The 10,085-nt window shown below is 46.8% G+C and overlaps 1 pseudogene; it reads left to right on the forward strand.

The window, feature by feature from the left end:
* The first annotated feature begins 8,748 nt into the window (after positions 1 to 8,748).
* On the forward strand, positions 8,749 to 9,664 carry LOC134479959 (glyceraldehyde-3-phosphate dehydrogenase-like; annotated as a pseudogene).
* The last annotated feature ends 421 nt before the right edge of the window (positions 9,665 to 10,085 follow it).

A 10,085-nucleotide genomic window follows, 5' to 3' on the forward strand; every position in this document is an offset into this window, starting at 1 on the left:
GGATAGGAATGACCACTGCCCTCCTCCAGCTTCAGACTCAGAGACAAGAAACCAGCAAGTAATCGGAAATTGTAGAGAATGCTCCCATCAGAAAAAAAAAATGAGCGGCTGACAGAGAGTAACAGGTGTGCATAAGGGGCTCGGGCTGCTTTAGACTTGGAGAGACCTGGAAGTGATACGGGAGAAATGAGACTCAGAAGAAGAAAGGGGGATCTAGAGACAGGAATAGCATAGACGAAGACTAAGCCACAACAGCTCCAGAGCCTTCAGCAGAGGACATGGTGTCCCCAGAGTACCCTCTGGCCTCTCTGACTTCTCAGCACTGAGGACCAGGAATCTTTCCTCCACAACAAGTGCCCCTTTCTCCTGTGGCAGAAGCATCATGCCAGCTCACTCAGCCCTGCCAGCAGCATCAGCTGATCTCCAGGCAGTTACAATCAACAAAGAGGGACAGAGGAGAGTAAGACAGGAGCGGGGACCATTCTCACCAGAATCTGGGAGGTCATCTGGCGAGGGAGGCAGGACTCAGGGACGCTCTTTCTGTTCGTATTGCTCTCTCCATGTCACGGGCGTAAAAGCAGTACTAATTGGTATCCCCTAAACGTGTGAGTTCTGAGACAGTTTGGTGTGTAGCGACGACTACCACATACAATTACACGGCTGCAACTTGGACTGCCTCTGAGTGAGACCACCCCCAAAGAATAGCTTCCTTGCTCTGATAAGCATTCCCAGGGGGCCTGATATTGATATCTTACCTACAGACCTACTTTACCCCCTAAAGACCTTTTGCACATGTGTGTGTGTGTGTGTGTGTGTGTGTGTGTGTGTGTGTGTGTGGTTTATACATATGTGTACATTTGTGCATGTGAAGGTCAGAGGACAACTTCAGGTGTTAGTCCTCAGGTAACAGATGCTTTAAAATTACATTTATTATTATTGTTGGTGTGTGTGTTTAGTGTAGGGGTGGGGCTGTGTGTGTTGCACAATGTGCGTGGCAGGCATGTTGGGATGAGAGGGCAACTTTGTGGAGTTAGTTCTCTATTTCAAGCTTTATATGGATTCTGGAGATCAAATTCATATCGTCAGGCTTGCGTTGCAAGGGAACTTGTGGGCTAAACCATCTTGCTGGCCCCACCTTGCACAGACAGAGTCTCTCACTGCTCTACAACTCACTGTGTAGACTGGGCTTCCGGGTCAGCAAGTCACTGACTTGCTGTCTCCATGTCCAGGCATTGGATTGTAAGCAGTACCATGCTCAGCTGTTTGCTCATTCTGGGCGTCAAACTCAGGGCCTCCACCTTGTGGGGCAAGTCGTACTTTAGCAGTTGAGCCATCTCCTTTCCCCCTAACCCACCCAAGACATTTTGATGCTGCTTCTTGACTTTCTGATGGTCTTCTCACCCATCTTTGCCTTTCTCCAGAAGTCTTCTCCCTAGAGAGGGCAAAATGAGCTGGAGGTTTGCAGGATGGTTGGTGCTCACCTGGGAGGCCCCTGTGGCTACTACATCTTTCCTGTTCTCCTTGTTTGCTAACGGAGGTTTGTTTGTTTGTTTGTTTGTTTTAACTCAGATAAAAATGTCCTCAGTCCCATGGGATGAAGAACGATTGGCTTAACCTAAACATGGTGATCTGACTCCTCTGGATAATGACTGGTTCAGGGATGGATAATAGGACAGAGCTCTAACCCATGAGATGTCAGTCAGAGACTAGGAACTTTGGAGTAATTTTATTTCCTGAAAGTCGAGGTGAAACACCCATCCTTTTCTCTTGCATTCATTTTTCTTATGAGATCTGGTGCCTGGAGCTTTGTAATCATCTTGTGCTGATGAAGTTTACAGAGCAGACACTAGAGAGGACATCTCTGATTAGTGAGCCAATCCTAGGAGCAGATCATTAGTTCTTGGCACCTTATAAACAAGCCATGCATATCTGTATGGACTAAGTCTTCAAACCCTTGCTATTGAAAGTGTAAGTGCTGAACCAGAGGCTTAAGTGTCATTTGGGAACTTTATGCGACCCTGTGTACATTACAGTTGGACACCTGTGAGCATGAATCAGAGTTGGTCAGATTTTTATGGACTTCAGCCCAAAGCACACTGGTTGGCAGTATGCCTCAGGCACAGGCCTTCCTAGGGCTCCAGGAGTGTTTCTCTGATTCCAGATTCTGGAGGGGAGGTGCCCTTGCAATGTATCCACAGTGGGAATGAGGGAGTGTCATAGAGGGTCAGGATGTTTAGATCAGAAATCATCATATCCTTGGAGATGTCCTGGAGGTGAGATAAGGCTGATCCCAGAAAGAAAGTGCAGTCAAAAATCAACCCAAGGCCTACACAGAAAGTTTGAGGCAATCATCTGATAGTAGGAGCACGACTGCCATTTTGCTGAACACAGAGGGCTAAAGAGAGTGGGAACTACTCACCCAAAGAAGCTAACTAACAAGGAGAACCTAAGGAAAGATGTTCAAATTCCACTGAGAAGGGAAAATAAAATGGATATCAGGAGTAAATAGAAAGAGGGAACTGGGTAGGAGGGAGTGGGGAGGGCTACAGGAAGGATAAAAAATGAGTAGGATAGAGATCTGGGAAAGAAAACTGAGAGTGGGGAGGAAGGGCATCTCTGGGACAAACCAGAAACCTAGGACAAGGGACCTGTGTGGGTGACTCCTAGCAATAGGAGATACAGAACCTGAAATGGCCACCTTCTATAACCAGGCAAAACCTCCAGTGGAGGAATGGGGACACCAACCCACCTACAAAACTTTTGACCCACAGTTTGTCCTGCCTATAAGCTGTGCAAGGATAAAGATGGAGCAGTTTCGACCGTCTGGCCAACCAATGACTGGCCAACCAATGACTGGCCAACCAATGACTGGCCAACCAATGACTGGTCAACCAATGACTGGCCAACCAATGACTGGCCAACCAATGACTGGCCAACCAATGACTGGCCAACCAATGACTGGCCAACCAATGACTGGCCAACCAATGACTGGTCAACCAATGACTGGCCAACCAATGACTGGCCAACCAATGACTGGCCAACCAATGACTGGCCAACCAATGACTGGTCAACCAATGACTGGCCAACCAATGACTGGCCCAACTTGGGACTCAGGCCATGAGAGAGAGCCCATTCCTAACACTATTAATGATATCCTTCTGTACGTCCAAACAGGTTCCTAGTGTAACTGTCATCTGAGAAGTTTCACCCAGCAGCTGACAGAAACAGATGCAGAGACCCACATCCAGATATTAGGCAGGGCTTAGGGAATCTTCTGGAATAGGGAGAGGAGGGATTGAAGGAGCCTGGGGGGTTGTCAAGGACACCGCAATAAAATCTACAGAATCAAATAACCTGGGCCCATAAGGGCTCACAGAGATTGAACCACCAACCAAGAGCATGCATGGAACAGACCTAGGCTACCTATACATATGTAACGGATATGCAGGTTGGTGTTCATACAGAGCAACAACTGAAACAGGGCTGTGTCTGACTCTGTTGCCTGACTTTGGAACCATTTCCCCTCACTGGGCTGCCTTGTCTAGGCTCAATAGGGGACAATGCGCCTAGTTCTATTGCAACTTAATATGCCAAGGTAGGTTGATAGCTAAGGAAGATCTTCCCTTCTCTGAGGGGAAAGGGAGGGGTGGGAAAAAGGAGGGTGAGGGGACTTGGAGGAGAAGAGGGAGGGGAAGCTGTTGTCAGGATATAATGCACAGAACCTGATTGGGAATACTTATGACTTATGACTTTGGAGAACTGGAATCAGGAAGAGGTTCTTAGGCCATTGTCTGATGGCCTGGCTCATTTAAGATAGTGGCAGATCCAGGCTTGGGTTCTGATTCTCTTTCTAACTCTTGAAATGGACCTGGATTTTCAGTTCTACTCCATGCTCATTTTCCCCCATTTATGGAGGAAAGGTAAGAGATTCTTTTGTACAGGTCAGTTTGAAAAGAATACTCTATCTACTTTCTCATTTCTGGCCGGCCAAAAGATGTTTACTTGGGGAAAGAGATGTGGTCCTGTTCCTATGGCTATAGAAGGATGCCCTGCTATGGGGAAAGGGTGTCTTTGTGAGCAACCTGGGACACATTAATCCTACTTGCCTATGGCATAGTTTCTACTTGCCTCCTGCCTAGCAGACCATGCTAGTAGACAATGGCCAGGTGTCCTCTCTTCTCTGCAATTTTCTATATCCCGTGGAGACCTGATTATCCTGGAAGTCGGTGTGAGGAAGGAGACTTGAAGTCAGACAGCTGTCTGCCTCCAGGTTCTAATGCTTTCTGGCTGTAAACTCTCAGACACATTAGTTTTCTTAGACCCTGGCTTCTCATCTGTGAAAACAGCACCCACCTCACTTACCTTATAAGGTTGGTTTTAAGACTAAAGAAGAAGCAGATTGGCTGAGCTGTGCACTCCTGAAATTCCAGCACTTGAATAGCTGAGGAATGGTGATGGGTCTGTTCAAGGTCGGCGTGGGCTATCTGACATGATTTTGTCTAGGGGCAGAAGTGGGGAGAATGATAGAAGACAGGAGGAATAGACAGATCTGTGCACTTAGGAAGCACGGTATAATGCTTACTGTCCTTATTAATGTTAGAAGTATCATTAAAAACAGCTACAGTGATGGTGGGCCATGCGCTCTGGAGGTGAGGTTTCAGTCTGGCCTGGTAGCAGGGGTTCGGCTGAAAGGCAGTGAGGGAGTCTGGGATGTAGGCTCTAGAGTTTAGATTATCAGACTGGATCTATCCAGACGCCTGACTGGGTGAATTGAAGCAAATAGGGAGTCAGGAACTTAAAGCTGTCTTGCTGTCCCAGAAATGAATTCCCTGGGCACAGCCCCAGCCCACCCAGCTGTGAAATTGAGCTCATTACCTATTTCCTCCTGCTTCCTTTCCTGCCTCACATTGCATCATTCTTGAGGTTGGTGTGTATAGAGAGTGGGGTACAGCCTCACCCCTCCATCCTGCCTAGGACCAGGTCTGTTAGCTCCCACTGTAGCATCTCTCTTTCTTATAGTCGTATTTCCTTAAGAAGACCTTCCACAGTCTCCTTAAGACGTCTCTAGCAGTCCCTAACCCTTGAGCTTATTTCTAGCTGTTCATCCATCTGTTGAGTGTCAGTTGTTAATTAATCACATGCCCATTATGGGGCAAGCTCAGTACTAGATGTTAGTGACCCACAAGACAGGCTCCCAGTATTATTCAATGGTCTCATAGTCATGAAGGGACTCAGAGTGTGGCTAAGCTTCTGAAACGAGGGCTCTTCCCCCTGATGAAGGCAGCAGCATGTGGAAAAGGAAAAGAGGGAACTCTCTTCCTTTTCCTTGGAATCCACCTTGGTGTGGGGCTGTAAGCACCCCCTCTCAATGCTCTAGATTTGGGTGCATGTGACGTAGCATGGAAGGGACTAGAGAGAATGACTGACGCACTGCATGATTCTCGGGGTTGTGACAGGCAGAATGAGGAAAGACTGAACACAGTTCAGACTTTGGAGGACTATACAGAGTCACCAGAGAAGAGACTGCTATAGCAGAATCAGGCTGAGACCACGTAGACATGAAATTCAAGCTCTTGGGTATTCATGTTAATTTCCCTTCTTGGCATTGGAACCTGCAGAAGCCTGTAAATATAGCTTGTCCCGGAAGAAGGCTGTGTTAGGTTCATGTAACATTGCACCACACTCAAAGGGGAGATCCATCCTGCTTCCGTTTCCCCCTTCCTCTGGTCTAGAATACTAAAAATTGCTGGCATTAGAACTGGATGCCACCTACCTTCTAGAAATACACAGCACAGCAAACCCAACAAGCCACACTCTGCAGGGAACCAAATGCCCTCCTTCTCTAGAGCCAGCCACCAGTAAAATTTACACACCCACAGGCATTTAGAGGGTGTGACTGTTCTGGGGGCTTTGTCCTCTCCTCCTACCCTTCCCCTAGTTGATCTCATTCTGATCTTTCACCTTGAGTCAACATCTCTTATACAATGGCTCCAAGTCTAAGCTCTTGGACCTGACTTCCCCTTTCCAGTCTAATATGCATTTTGACTTGGCAGAATTCTTCATTGTACTTCCACACCCCCAAATCTCTTCTTCCAAGACTTCCTCCGAGCCACAGTTAAAATCTCCATGTAGCCAGTGGTTGAAAATACAACTTCGGAAGAATCTGTTCTTTACTCTTCATATCTAATTCATCAAGTACTGCTTTTCTGCCTCCAGAACAGTGTCTTGAATTCTAGTACAAACTCCCCAACACTACTGTTGCTTCTTTGAATGAAATTCCCAGTATGCTCCTGGAACTCTTTTTTTTTTTTTTTGGATATTTTAATTTACATTTCAGATGTTACTCCCTTTCCCAGTTTCCTGGACATAAACCCCCTCTCCCGTCCCCCTCCACTTCTTCTATAAGGGTGTTCCCCTCCCCAACCACCCCACTCCTGGAACTCTTTAAGGCTTTTGAATTCGTTTGCTTCCTTCTACCCTTTCCTGCTTAGATCCACTCCAAAGAGCACTGGGTACCACTTTTCCTAAACATAGCATCGGATGACATTTCTTCCAGTGATTTCTCATTACATCTAAAGACTAGTATAGTACTATGGTCCCTTCCATCCTGCTCTATCTGCATCAGCCTCCACTCTGCCTTCTATCCCTTCACCTTCCCTTAGCTCTAATACAGTCGCCTCAGGTTCAACCCAAGCATACACCATTCAGGGAGGGCTTTGAGGAAACTAATTCAACAAGTTCTCCAGGACACTTCCTCCATTTTCTTCCTCCTCCCTTAGCTGCAAAGGTTTCCTTGGGCCATTTATGGCCTTTGCACTGTTAATTGATGTGTTTAAGGCTGCCTTCCTCCTACATCCTGTACATGCATTCACTACCTCAGCCATATTTAGAAGGTATCTAGATAAGCCTGTGGTTGATAGATACTTTCTGAGTAGAGGAATTCATACAAGCATGGTGTGCACATGTTTTATAAGTCTAGCAAGGTGGGACTAGAAGCCATGAATTGTGGTCAACAGGGACATTCTTCTAAGAAGAGCTTCCCTGTGCTGTAGTCTTCCTTCACAAGTAGTCTCTGGGTCTTCAGTTATCTTAACACTTGTATATACCATTGTCCTTTCCAACTCTGTATATGAAATGGGACATATAGAAATGAAATAATTGTCTTAGCCAGTAATGGATAGTGAAGATGGGAGCCAAGCCTCCCTATCATCTGACTGGTGAAGAACTTTTCTCTGGTTTGCCTTGTGTTAACTTTGGGAGTTTCAACTCCTTACATTAGCTTTGGGGAATTCCAACTTCTGGTATCGATACAAAGAGGATGGATGAGCACCAGCTTTCCTGTTTTGTGACTTTTTTTTCCCCTAAGGCCTTGTAGAGGCCGTTCAGCTTGTACCATAGGAGAGAGAGGTACAGGGAGGAAGCTGCTGGATGGCTATTATCTCTCTTCCCCACAAATATGAGGCTGCACACGGGTTGGGGAACAGCAGGAGAACTAAGCAATGGTGATTCTTGCAGATCTCCAGAGGGCTGCACCAACCAGCTGAGTGAAGATTCTTTGTAAAACGCACTTGTATAAATCTGCTCCAGGGCTTGACAGAGTTTTGGCTGCAAGGGGGTTTCAGCAGTAGCGTGGCTACCTGCTCTTGGATCATCTTAGTTCTGAACCTTACTTGGAGTTCTGAATGTTTCATGGGACTGAAGACCATGACCTTGGGTGGGATCCCAGGGCATATTCAGGAGGTAGTTCATTGAGTACTGCAAGCTTCCTCATGATAGATCTGTTTTTGGCTCTCCCTGCTGGAGTGATTGATTCCCCTGGAGCCTGTATCCCTTTTCTTACTTATTGAGTGTGCGTGATGGATTTTTGACAAGATTGATTTTGACCTGAATACTGCTGAGCTAAATGAATCAACATTGTCAATTCCTCTGCCTGATCCTGAAAAATAGTTATGTGGATAAGAACATTTTTCTTTCAATTGAAGTGCATCTTAGTTCTCATGGTTGCCCAGAAGAAGGTCTCCCTCTGCGAGGGTCCAATGGCTGCCCTCAAAATACCTCCCTCTTGTATTATGGACGCTCAAACCATTTTCCTTTATCTTCTTCGCTCCAGCAGGGCTGCTCTCCGTGCCTGCGGGGCTATGCTTCTCTCACATGCTCCAGCCAGAAATATGAGCTGTAAATTGAGCTTGGCTGTGTGATGAGGAGAGAAAGATTTTTGTCTCATCTCTCTTTCTCACAGCAGTGATTCCTGAATCGGCACATTACTTATTTTTCCCCAAACCTAGAATAGTTGCCGTCTTTAAGGCACAGCTGATGTATAGCTACTTGTGACTCAAAATGGGATTTCACATTCATCTCTTCTCCCTTCAGAGTCTAAGCAAATGTTTGCAGGAGCGGTTCTAAAGCACTGAAGTTCACCCTCATCTCTCTGCCTTCTCTACAGTCTCACAGCTGGATCTGCTGCCAGGCTCACCTGTGGCTCTTGCTTCCTGGATCATGGTAAGTGGGGCGGAAGAGCCGAATTGAGACAGGAAGGTACTGGGAGAGAATGGTTCCCCTACAATGGTTCATGTTGCTGGAGCTTTACAAATTTACATATAATAAATGAGTGTCCCGATGACTGTGTATGGTAACTACTATTCCATACTTATAATCATATAAGGGTCACTCGTCAGTTGCTTTGGACCCTTAGAATAATTCTGCAAAGCCCTGTTAAAGATGCGTGTGAAAGGATTTGACTATATTGGGTGCCTGGTTACCACAGCTGCCTTCTGCTCTGTATCTAAAAAGTGGAAATTGTTGCCATCGACAACCCCTTCATTGACTTCAACTACATGGTCTACATGGTCCAGTATGACTCTACCCATGGCAAATTCAATGGCATAGTCAAGGCTGAGAATGGGAAGCTTGTAATCAATGGGAAGCACATTGCCATCTTCCAGGAGTGAGATACTGCTAACATCAAATGGGGTGATGCTGGTGGTGAGTATGTCATGGAGTCTACTGGCATCTTCACCACCATGGAGAAGGCTGGGGCCCACTTGAAGGGTGGGGCCAAAAGGGTCATCATCTCTGCCCCTTTGGCAGATGCCCCCATGTTTGTGATGTGTGTGAACCATGAGAAATATGAGAACTCACTCAAGATTGTCAGCAATGCATCCTGCACCAACTCCTTAGTTCCCCTGGCCAAGGTCATCCCTGACAACTTTGGAATCATGGAAGACTATGGATGGTCCCTCTGGAAAGCTGTGGCATGACAGTCATGGGGCAGCCCAGAACATCATTCTTGCATTCAGTGGTGCTGCCAAGGCTGTGGGCAAGGTCATCCCAGAGCTGAATGGGAAGATCATTAGCATGGCCTTCCGTGTTCCTACCCGCAATGTATCCATTGTGGATCTGACGTGCAACCTAGAGAAACCTGCCACGTATAATGACATCAAGAAGGTGGTGAAGCAGGCAACCACTAAAGGGCATCCTGGGCTACACTGAGGACCAGGTTGTCTCCTATGACTTCAACAGCAACTCCCACTCTTCCACCTTTGATGCTGGGGCTGGCATTGCTCTCAATGACAATTTTGTAAAGCTCATTTCCTGGTATGACAATGAATATGGCTACAGCAACAGGGTGGTAGACCTCATGGCCTACATGGCTTCCAAGGAGTAAGAAATCCTGGACCACCCACCCCAGCAAGGATACTGAGAGCAAGAGAGAGGTCCTCAGTTGCTGAGGAGTCCCCGTTCTACCCCACCCCAACACTGAGCATCTCCCTCACAATTTTCATCCCAGAACCCCCATAATAACAGGAGGGGCCTAGGGAGCCCTACTTACTCTCTTGAATACCATCAGTAAAGTTTGCTGCATCCAAAAATAAAAAAGATGCTTCTAGACAAGGTTAGTTGGGGCTCATAAATGGCAATCTGCTTAGAGATACCCATTCTCTAGGGTTCCAGGGCTTTCTACAGTGCCTTTCTCTCTGCCTCTAAGGCTAGCTCAAAGTGCCTCATATTCATATGGGATGCCCAACGTATGGGCACAGCTGTACTTCTCAGCATGGTGGCCAGACTTCACCTACCTCATATGAGCC

The sequence above is a fragment of the Rattus norvegicus genome, chromosome 8, assembly GCF_021556685.1.
Source record: "Rattus norvegicus strain SHRSP/BbbUtx chromosome 8, alternate assembly SHRSP_T2T, whole genome shotgun sequence".
Classification (NCBI taxonomy): domain Eukaryota; kingdom Metazoa; phylum Chordata; class Mammalia; order Rodentia; family Muridae; genus Rattus; species Rattus norvegicus.